At 54.3% G+C, this 10,583-nt stretch overlaps 1 long non-coding RNA gene across 6 annotated transcripts in view; it reads right to left on the minus strand.

The window, feature by feature from the left end:
- Nucleotides 1-5,390: 5,390 nt before the first annotated feature.
- LOC102157191 overlaps nucleotides 5,391-10,583 on the minus strand; it is an 81,179-nt gene continuing 75,986 nt past the window's right edge. For 4 of the 6 annotated variants that reach the window (XR_005373664.1, XR_005373665.1, XR_005373661.1 and 1 more), the window contains 4 exons: nucleotides 9,090-9,328; nucleotides 7,016-7,228; nucleotides 5,857-5,977; nucleotides 5,391-5,708 (listed from right to left, as the gene is read on the minus strand). This is a non-coding gene — a long non-coding RNA (uncharacterized LOC102157191). The remainder of the gene's footprint in view (nucleotides 5,709-5,856; nucleotides 5,978-7,015; nucleotides 7,229-9,089; nucleotides 9,329-10,583) is intronic. The other 2 variants (XR_005373662.1, XR_005373663.1) reach the window with 1 other exon arrangement.

The following is a 10,583-nucleotide window of genomic DNA, read 5'->3' on the forward strand; positions in this document are numbered from 1 at the left end:
GGAGACCCGGGATCGAGTCCCGTGTTGGGCTCCCTGCATGGAGCCTGCTTCTCCCTCTGCCTGTGTCTCTGCCTCTCTCTCTCTCTCTCTCTCTCTCTCTGACTGAATAAATAAATCTTAAAAAAAAAAAAAAAAAAAACAGAACCAGGAGAAATTGCTTGACCTTTCAGTCCTCCTACTTTATCTAGAGCTGGCACAGCTAATGTCATGCCAGACCTACTCCATGGCCGGCTTTGCACGCCTGGCTTCTGCCCCCAACCCTCCTAGCACCTCTCTTGCTCATTTGGTTGAGCTCATGGGCCCAGGGGCTGTAAGTACTCAGCCATGACAAGAAGATGAAGAGTAGGGGAGGTGTCCAGAACCATAATGTGACCAAAGGCCTCCTGTCGTCTATAAGTCAAAAGCCCGGGGTGCCTGAGTGGCCCAGTTGGCTAAGCATCTGACTCTGGATTTCAGCTCAGGTCTTGACCTCAGGGTTGTGAGACTGAGCCCCGAGTGGGGCTCTGCACTCAGGGGAGAGTCTGCTTGAGATTCTCTCCCTCACCCTCTCCCTCTGCCCCTCCTCTCTCTAAAATAAATAAACTAATCTCTTTGATATACATATATTACATATATATGTTTATTATATATTGTTATATTGATATATATTATATATAATCATATGCATGATTATATATAATGATATACTAATTATATATATAATATTAGTGTGTGTATATATATATACTATATATATATATATAAACATATATGTATGTAAGTCAAAAGCCAACCATTTGGTCACTGAGACTAGGTGGCCGCTAGTAAATGCCAGATGCAGCCCCCCATCTCGGGTTTCCCAGCAACCCCAAGAGGCTGCCAGATAAATGAGTCCCAAGGAGTCACGGCAAACAGCATTGTGGACATCTCCATCACACAGACTGGCATCAAATTGGGGGAAGGGCCCTGTGAGTGTGCAAGAAGGAAGGCAAGTGAGTGGCAAGCATGCCCCCAGCCAGAGGACACCCCCATACCAGCGAAGACGATGAGGAAAGGAATGAAGCAGAGCAGCATCTCAGCAGTGATGTCCTGCAAAGCATGAGCTGAGAGGGGAGGCTGGCCCATGAAATTTGTCATCCCAGTTAGATGTGGGCTTGGAATGAACTAAGATGGATAACACAGCATTCCCCCCTACTGACCATTAAAAATAAGAAAAATAAAAATAAAAAAGATTGGGGCTGGCTGGTTCAGCAAGGATGGGATTGAGGCTGAACCTGGGGTGGTGCCAGGGATCTGGTCCACCTGGCTTCTTTGCTATGAACTTGGTGTCTGCATCCTGCCTCCCAACCCACCACAGACTGGCCTCTGCCTGGCTTCCCCTTCAACCAATAGACCGTAGTAAGAAAGTTTCCTGGTCTGTGCTGCAGAGACTTCAAGAAGTAACTAGAGGGGACAACACCCCAGATCAGGCCTTTCCCGCCCTGAGCACTCTGCTGAGGCCCCAGGGCCCAGAGGGCCACCTCTGCTGGCTCACTGAGAGACAAAAGCAAGCCTTCACCCTAGCCCACCACCTCACCCAGCCTACCCCAGTGAGGTTGAAAAATCCAGAGTAAGTTAGAATTTCTTCCAAAGAGAGTTGCCAGCCCACGGGGAGGGAGTGTTGATACACACCCCCCCGCAGAAAACACCACCCCTCAAGCCAGGCAAGGGGGGACTCAGGAGCACCACTGTAGAGGGCAGAGGTTGCCGGAGAGGACGTGGTATGTCATCCCCACACTGTCGTCCTGGGCGCTAGCTGAGCTGCTGACCCTTGGGCACCGCCGAGGCAAAGCCAAAGGAGAGAAGTTGGGAGGAAGAGGAGACCAGAAACCTGGACTGGCCTCCAGCTCGGCAGATCAGAGGGGAGAAGGCTGCGGCGGGGAGACCACCCTCCCGCCACGGCCCATGGAGCCCCAGAAGAGAGCTGGACTGGCCTGCTCTCAACGGGACCTCACCCGAGAGGGCTGCCTGCGGGCACGAGGCGACCCCACAGAGAGCGGCTTTGTCAGGAGCACCAGGCAGGGTGTGAGCGCTCCCCTGGATCAGACTCTCCTGCATCAAGGAGCACTGTCCTAAAAAAAAAAGGAGCACTGTCCTTTTCCTGTCAGCCCTCCACGCCTCTGGACCCTGCTGGAGCCAGAAAAGCCAGAAAGCCGGTGCCCGCCTGGGGGAAGGAGGTGAATCAGAGAGACCTGATCCTCAGTGACCACACACCCACCGACCACCTCCCCCACTGCTGAGAACCCAGTCAGCTTGCATAGGAGAAGCTGATATTGGGTGGAGACTAAATACTTCTATTGCAATAAGATGAGGCTTGTTTTTTAACTTGGCAAAAATTGTTTCTTTTTTGCCCAACTTTTTACAAGAATTTTCAAACACACAGAAAAGTTGAAAGAATAGTGCAATAAACACCCATATGCTCACCCAAAAATTGTTGACGGGTGTGTGTGTGTGTGTGTGTGTGTGTGCATGGCTTGGCTGAACCATTTGAAAGCAAGCTTCAGACATCACAGCACTTCACTCCTAAATCCTTCACTGTACGTCTCCTAAAAGAATCAGACTTTCTGATGCCAGAAATTGAAATTGATCTAATATCGGAAGGAAATGGGTAAAGCTACACTTAGCTGAATTCTTTTTTGAAGATTTTATTTCTAAGTAATCTCTATACCCAACGTAGGGCTCAAACTCACGACCCCAAGATCAGGAATTGCACAGTTTACAGACTGAGCCAGCCTGGAGCCCCTGAAGTATTTTCAAGGAGGGGAAAGAGAGAAGCGACAGAGCAAGTGCTAGGACGGTGAGGTGAGAAAACACTATTTCCCACTTGCACTGAAGTCCAGTCAGTTGAATAAACCAGTTCCATAAAGAAGATAAGACTATTTCAGATAATGGCTGGTGCTAGGAGGAAAGGAAGTAAAGCCAGATAGAGGTGATAAGACCAGGAAGCAAGGCAATGTTGGAGTGGGAGGTACAGAGCGAAGCCACATATGAGCTGAGACCCCGGGGACAAGAAGTCAGCAAAACAAGACAGTTGGGCGATCCCTGTTCAAGGCAGAGTAACCAGCAAGACCAGGGGCCTGGAGACAGGAAGGAGCATGGAGTGACAGCTTGGGGACAAAAGGGGAACGGGAAGTCCTGAGAGGAGTAGGGGTCGAGACCCAGATCTTGTCAGCCAAGGAGAGGAGTCCGGGGAGAATTTTAAGCGGGCTTGCGACTTGATCTGGTTTATAGTTTTAGATGCTCTGCAGCTCAGTCGAAAAAGACTTGGGTGGGAGGCCCAAGAGGGAAGCCTGGGAACCATCGCGGAGGCTGTTTGCAGTCTTTCAGCCAAGGGGGAGGTGGCTTGGACCAGGGTGGTGGCGGTGACCTAGGCATTATTCCCCGCCCCTCATTTTAAAGATGAGGACATGGAGGCTCAGAGAAGCCTTTAAGTGTCAGGTCCAGGATTTTTCTTGGTGCTTTTTAAATTTTGGTAAAATTTATATAACATAAATTTAGCATTCTAACCATTTTTACGTGTGCCATTCAGTGGCATTAAGTACACTTCTGGTGTTGTGGGACCATCACCACCATCTGTTTCCAGAACTTTCTCTTCAGCTCACACAGAAGCTCTACACCCATTAACAGTAGCTCCCCATTCTCCCCGCTCAGTCCCTGGTTACCTCCACTCTACTTTTTATACGTATGAATCTGCCCATTCTGGATACCTCGTATAAGCGGAGTCCTACAATATTCTGTTGCTTTATGTGGGGCTGATTTCCCTAAGCATGTGTTGCTTAGGGAAAAGCCAGGTGTTGCTGCAGGTGTCAGAGTTCCATTCCTTTTTTAAAGCTGAATAATACTCCACTGGGTGTGTATTTATCCGTTCATCTGCTGATGGGGTCCGGGATTTTCATCAGGACGTCTGAATCCCAACGTGGTTCTGGTCGCTCTGCTCCAAGACCTCCCCGAGAGCCCAGCGCAGTGCGCCCCGCGGCCACCAGGGGGCGCCCAGGGGCCCCGCAGGCAGGCTCGCGGCGGGCACACCCGGGCCGGGCCCGCTGGTGGATGCAAGAGGAAGGCGGAGCCCAGGCTTTCTGCACCCTCCATCCTACACCCAGCACAGGTGTAGGTGTAGGAAAAGAGGGAAGCCGGCCGCGGGCAAAGCGGCTGAACTGCAGGGTCAGCTCAAATGGGGAAAGTGGGGAGGTCAGGGTGGGAGGGGCCGCCCCCACCCCGAAATCCTCTCCAATGGCACAAAGCAGCGGTGCAGGCCGACCCCGCCCCCCGCCAGCTGTCCCCCCTGTGGACAACCCTGGTGCTGAGGGGGGCGGGGCAGACGTGAGGGGTTGAGTCCTGCGAGGCCCCAACCCCCATTCCTGCTCTTCCCCAGCAGCCAGGTGAGCTCCAGCCTGTGGTGTGCACATTTTACAGACAAGGAAACTGAGGCTTGAGCCAGGCAGTGACCGTCCCCGCAAGTGGAAGGGGCACGCTCTGTGCACCCCCACGTGGCCCTGGGCGCTCGGGTCCTCGGAGGCTGGGGAGGCAGGCGGGACGCTGTGGCCTCTGTCCGTCTGAGCCCTGGGCCTCTGCTGGTGCCACGCGAGTGCCCCCGGCCTGGTTTTGGCAAAGCCGCCTCATGGTGACCAGAACCTCTGTCAGCTTACATCCTTCCACTTTCCACTCATGTGCTGTTAGTTGCTGAGCCATCCACCCCCACCCCCACCCCCACCCCCACCCCCACCCCCGCAGCACCCATGTGCAGCTGGGGCTTTGGATCCGAGTCCGGGAACTGACATTTATCCCTGTCAGATCTCATCTTGTTCGTTCCTCTGACAAGCATTTGCTCGGTGCCCACGCCACCCCGGGCACTGGGGACACAGCGCTGCCACATGAATGCCCTGGCCCTAGGAGCTCCCACTGTCATTAGCCGCGGCCAGTGGCCAGTGGGAGCCCCGCCCTGGGCTGGCGGCCACGGGCTCGCTGTCTCTGACCCTCAGGGCACCGCGGGGAGGTGACATCACCTCCACTTTGCAGACGGACCAGCCAGTGTTCAGGAAGTTTATGCGACTAGTCTGAAGTGGTGTGACTAGGAGGTGGCAGGCTCAGCACCGCCCGTCCAGTCCTTTGGAGTCCGACCCTGTCCTCCTCATCAGATGCCCTCAACGTCAGCTTTGAGTTCTCTGCAAACCCGATACACTTCACCGTCTGCCTTTCATAAACAGCCCTGACGGCAGAGGGGAGGCCAGAGCCCGGGAGGCCACCACGGCCGCGTACCCCGACACAGCCATCCAGGATTCCACACCCTGCGCACCCAGCACGCACAAGGCAGCCGAGGGGAAACCACAGGGTGGGCCCCCACCCCCACCCCCACCCCCACCCGCAGGCTCCCTCCCCTCCAGGCACCTACACATCTGCTCGTTGGCATCTCTGGCCGTCAAACCGTCCCCACGGCCACAGCCTCCACGTGCGGATGCCTATGCCACGCTGAAGGTTCATCTGCCAGGGGCCCTCCCCAGGAGTGGGTGAGGGGAAGGAGCTACTGGAAGCCCAAGGACCAAGAGTGGCAGTTGCTTTGGGATTTCTCAGGCTCTGAACATCCTGCCCTTGCATCCGTGGCTTCTCTCCTGCACCGGCCGCTCCGGGAGCCTCGGCCCATCTTTTTCACTCGGCGTTTCTGCCCAGAGCAGGGAGATAACTGCAGGGCAGGCCTGTAGGCAGGAACCAAGGCAAGTGGAAAACCGCGCTGCTGGGGGTTGGGGGCTGGGTGTGAGATGGGCTCCAAGCTCCCAGCCAGGCCCCAGGGACACCACACCCCATGACAGAGTTCAGACTTTCACGTCACAGGACCACACGCACCTGCTCTTCTCCCAGCCCCGGGAGGTTAGAACTGTTAGGGCTGCACCCATTTTGCCAGTGAAGACTCTAGGGCTGGACAGTGGGGCCCAAGGCTGAGCGCTCCCCCTGCTGAGACGGCTTCCTGAGAAGAAATGGAAAGGAGGGTGGCTTGCGGACAGCGTGCACCTGCTGAACATGACCTCAGAGAGCCCCTGCTGCGTGGTCAGTAGCAAATGGGTCTGAGCCAGGCCCTGCCCTCATGGCCACATGGCCAGGGGCAGGAGAGGCGGAAGACCAACGAGTCCGAATTCCCGGCCGTGACACATGCTATAAAGAGCAGGGAGCCTGTTAGAGAAGGTGTTGCTAAAGTTGGGGGTGCTACTCTACCTAGCACGTCCTGGAAAGCCTCTCTGAGGAGGTGACATCTGAGGAGCCCAGAGGAGCCTACCTTGGGAATAGCGGGTGAAAAGATGACAAAAGAGCATGAGTGCAGCATGGAGCCAACCCTCCCACCCCACCCCTATGGCCGATTTCAGACAAGAAACCACCACTCTGGTATGAAGTCTTGGAGGGAAGCACATGGGGCAGTGTCCTTAGGGTTCCTGACGCCCGGCACGGCCTCCACGGATGCCTGTCCCCTCCACTATCCCTCCAGGGCTCTGTGGACCCCAAAGCCACACTCTGTCTTTTTCACTTCTCCCATCCTCCACACCTCTCTGCACAAGACCCAGCACAAACCAGGTGCTAGAGAAATGTCTGCTGAATGAACAGACAGCCGAAGGCCCTGCTCTCCAAATTCTGAGGTCCAGCAAGGAGTAACGGGAGGATGAACCCAAGGAAATCCTACCTTGCTCTACAAGGAATCACTTGAGGGAGTTTGTGGCTCTAATAGGTGGTAGAAGCAGAAAAGACAAAGGGATTCCAGAAGGTGGGAAGAAGGGTCGCCTACACAATTGGAAAATTTCACAAAGTCCAGATTTCAAGCTATTTTTAAAATATCTGAAGCTCTGGCAACCCAAGCCTGCATATTCCCATGGCAACACCAGCTGGCGCTGAGCACCACTGCCCCCTTCAGACCGGACATGTGCCTTGCACTTCTCCTTGCACCCAGCCACTCACCACAGCCCACGCCTAGCCCACCCCACTTTTTCACATCACCCGGCCCTGTGGGCATCTGTACCAGCCAACCCTGGTTTCGGGCATTTAATAAGCAGAAAGCAGTGCCAGGGACACAGGGACTGAGACATCTGCTGCATCAGCCTGGAGCTAGGGGGTCCCCTCCCTCAAGGTCTTAGAGAAGCTGTCCAGTGTAGGGGTTTCCAGGTCCACATCCATCCATCCACTCTCTGCGCTGGGTTCAGGTGGCAGGTGGGCTGGGAACCTTGGCCACGTCCTGGAGGTGAGAGATACAGTTCCTGAAGTGTGCCAGCAGGGAGCGACTCCCCCCAGCCCCCTAGTCTCTTCAAAGCTACTGAAGAGGGCCATTCCTGGCCTGCCCTGGGCTGGGGTCTCCGGTCACTCAAGCACAGTCCCTTAGTCATCCTGGGACCTGTGTCCCTGCCCTTTCCTACTTGGGCTGACAGCCGAGGCCCAGCCTGCCTGGCAACATGATGGGCTCAGCAGTGACTGGCTGGGTGAGGACATACTCCAGGTGCCCAAGGACAGCCTCAAGAGCCCCCCTTCCACCACCTGGAAGCCCTTCCAGCCTGCGACCCTCAGGGCCAAAGGCCAACCCCTCCTGTGCTCTCCTTCTAGCAACCTTTTCTCTTCTTCCTCCTCTTCTTCTGGAACTCCTTGGGCTTCCTGAAGCTTGTTCCCTCAGGGCTGACCCTCAAATTAAGTACTGTGTGCTTGGCACTGTGTTCAGGGTTTTATGTACTTTATTTATAAATCCCAACAATCCTAGAAGATGGGTATTAATCCCCATTTTACAAGCGGGAAAACTAAAGCTTAACCAGGTGACACCACCTGCCCACGGCCAAACAACTAGCAAGATTCAAATTCAGACATGTAAGATCCCTCTTCCCTGAACTGCCTGGTTCCTGTGAAGGAAATTTTAGAATAAATGGAGGGGAAAAAGGGGCCTGAAGGCAGAGGACAATCCCTTGTCCAGGTTCGTACAGGCCACGTATTCTGTTTAGAGCCATCCAAGGACATGGACTGAATCTGGGGCCCCTTAGGAATAGCTCTTGGCTCTTGGGAACTTACTGAGCATCTCTCTATCCCCACCTAGGGCCATAGTCTGAGCTGCAGGACGGGCCCTATACATGTCGCAGCTTCTGACTTGAACCCATGATAGGGCAGTGAGGAGGCAGGCAGGCAGCAGCACCTGGAGGTCTCCAAGGGCCCACTCAACTATATGGAAACTTTATGAGGTGAGAAAGATCTGCACTTCACAAAATGTGTTTAGATACTACTGAGCATGACTCCATTGGTGAGCCACAAACCCAAGACCTTCCCCACTCCCAGTGCACAGGGGTAGAGAAGCCCGGGGGATCACCAGCCCCTCTGAGACTATCACAGCTATGTCCCAGCCCCTGGAACCAAGGCCACCACCACAGTAGGCAGAAAGGTCCTGTCCACACTGTTTATCCAACTTACCTTCCATTTCTCCAAACATGCCTATAATCATACCCCTGGGGCTGCTGGTCCCTCCCAGATTCTACCTCCCAATCGTCCAAACCCAGTGTAAATAACACCTCTTTCTCTGGGAAGTTCACCATAATCTGATCCATCAAATCTAGTCATTCTTTCACTCTCTGGAAAGGACTACAACTGCATGGACTCTCCTGTGTCATTGAGGCCAATCTCCTTTGTGCTGTAATTGTTTCTGGGCTGCTATTTTCTCTGTCAAGCAGACTGAAGGGTAGAGCAAGCACCTTAGCTCCTAGTATGGGGCTTCATACATACAAGGCATGAGGCACATTAGACAGATGGAGGGGTGGGTAGATGGAATAGATGGATGGACGGATGGATGGAAAGATGGAGGGAGGGGGATGGAGGGAAGGATGGGTGGAGGGAGAGAGGAATGGATGGATGGAAGGAGGGAAGAGGAAGGGAGGAAGGGAGGGAGGGAGGGAGGGAGGAGGAAGAGAAGGAGGGAGGGAGGCGGGGGAGAGATGAACAAACAAATGAAGAGATGAGTGGGTGGGAGAGCTGATAACCCCCAGAAAGTTCAGTGTGGTCTCGGTAATTGGCCAGAACGCCCAGACTCCCCACTGCTGCTCCCACAGAATAAGATTCCCCTGTTTTACCTGTCATGACGCGTCCTCTGCTTCAGCAAACTGAAGATTTAGAAGGATGGTAGCCTGCAGTGGAGCCAGGGAAGTCAAGGGTCAGGAGTGTGCTCCTTCCTTCACCGAACCTTGGTCTCCCTGCATGTAAGGTCAGGACACTGGTTTTGAACTTGATGATTCCTTAGGCCTTCCAGCTGAAGACACATGCCTGTGCTGGGGCCCAGCAGGGACGGGGCCACTGATTAAGCCCGTTGCAACTAAAAGGACACAGGGGAGCGCTCAGACAAAAGATGAAGGGACAAGAGAGAAAAGTCAAGAAGGGAGAAAGAAGGAGGAAGGAAGAAAATACATTTCCATATCCCAAACTAAAAATGCATTTAGCGTGTAAGATTTCCCAGATGTATCATTTCTTTAAAAAAAATTTAATTTCAACATATTTGATTTAGTATCGCAGCAAGGAAGAAGTGACAGATCCTCTAATATAATGGAGATGCCTCAGGCAGAGCAGTGGGGGACAGACGATGCCAAGGGGAGGGTGAGCTGGGGGGCGGGGGTGAGGAAGGGGCAGCTTTCTCTCCACCTTCGTACCCACTTTAGCCAGACCACCTCCTCTCATATCTGCTTTATAGATCGACCTTACAAACCCAGCATACTATTTGAATAGAAGATTTCTGGAATGTGCGTGTGTGCGTGTGCGTGTGCGTGTGCGTGCGTGTGCGTGTGTGTGTGTGTGTGTGTGTGTGTGTGTGTGTGTGTGTGTGAGCCACTTAACTAATGAAGAGAAATGAGAGGCCCAGAGGGAGGTGATTTGCCCAAGGTCATACAGCAAGTGCCTGACTCCATTCCCTTGGGCCTGGCGGAGAGAACTCCTTGGTTCAGATTTCATGAATCCCAGCACATCCGCTGGGGGCCAGGCCACCCCAGCCTGGCTTACGCGTCTATCCTCTGGCTCACCTCCAGCAGCCTCCGCGGGGAGTCACCAGGCTCCTTTAAACAACACTCCACGAGGACAGGAACAGACCAATAACCCAGGCCCAATTAGGAGCCAGAAAACCTGGCAGAGGGCGAATGCCCAGAACAGGGGGGCTCCAGCAGCAACTCCGCTCACCACAAGCCTCAAGTCGAAAACCTTCCTAAAACAACCCCTTGGCTGCTTCAGAGCATAATTTAATCTTCCTTTGATGATTCCGGATCTCGCCCTGCCTCAGGCCACGCTGAGCACATCAATTACTGCTGGGCCCAGGTGGGGAGCAGAGCCCGACTGCCTGACCCTGCCCTGGAGGGGGTGGTGGTAAGGGGCTGGGAGAGGTTTCGAGGGGAGGAGGCCTGCCTGAGCCAGGGAGCTGGATGCTGCCTGGATGGAGAGGGGGGCTGAGGGGAAGAATGGGAAGCCCCCTCCCCAACCAAGAAGGGGAGCCCTAGGTGGGCCCCTCAGTAGCCCCCAGAGCAGATGGGTTGGGGCTGCTCCCCAGAGTCCCTGCAGGTAGAACCGGAGAGCTATAGGCAGGCAAG

Source organism: Canis lupus, chromosome 18 (assembly GCF_011100685.1).
Source record: "Canis lupus familiaris isolate Mischka breed German Shepherd chromosome 18, alternate assembly UU_Cfam_GSD_1.0, whole genome shotgun sequence".
Classification (NCBI taxonomy): Eukaryota; Metazoa; Chordata; class Mammalia; order Carnivora; family Canidae; genus Canis; species Canis lupus.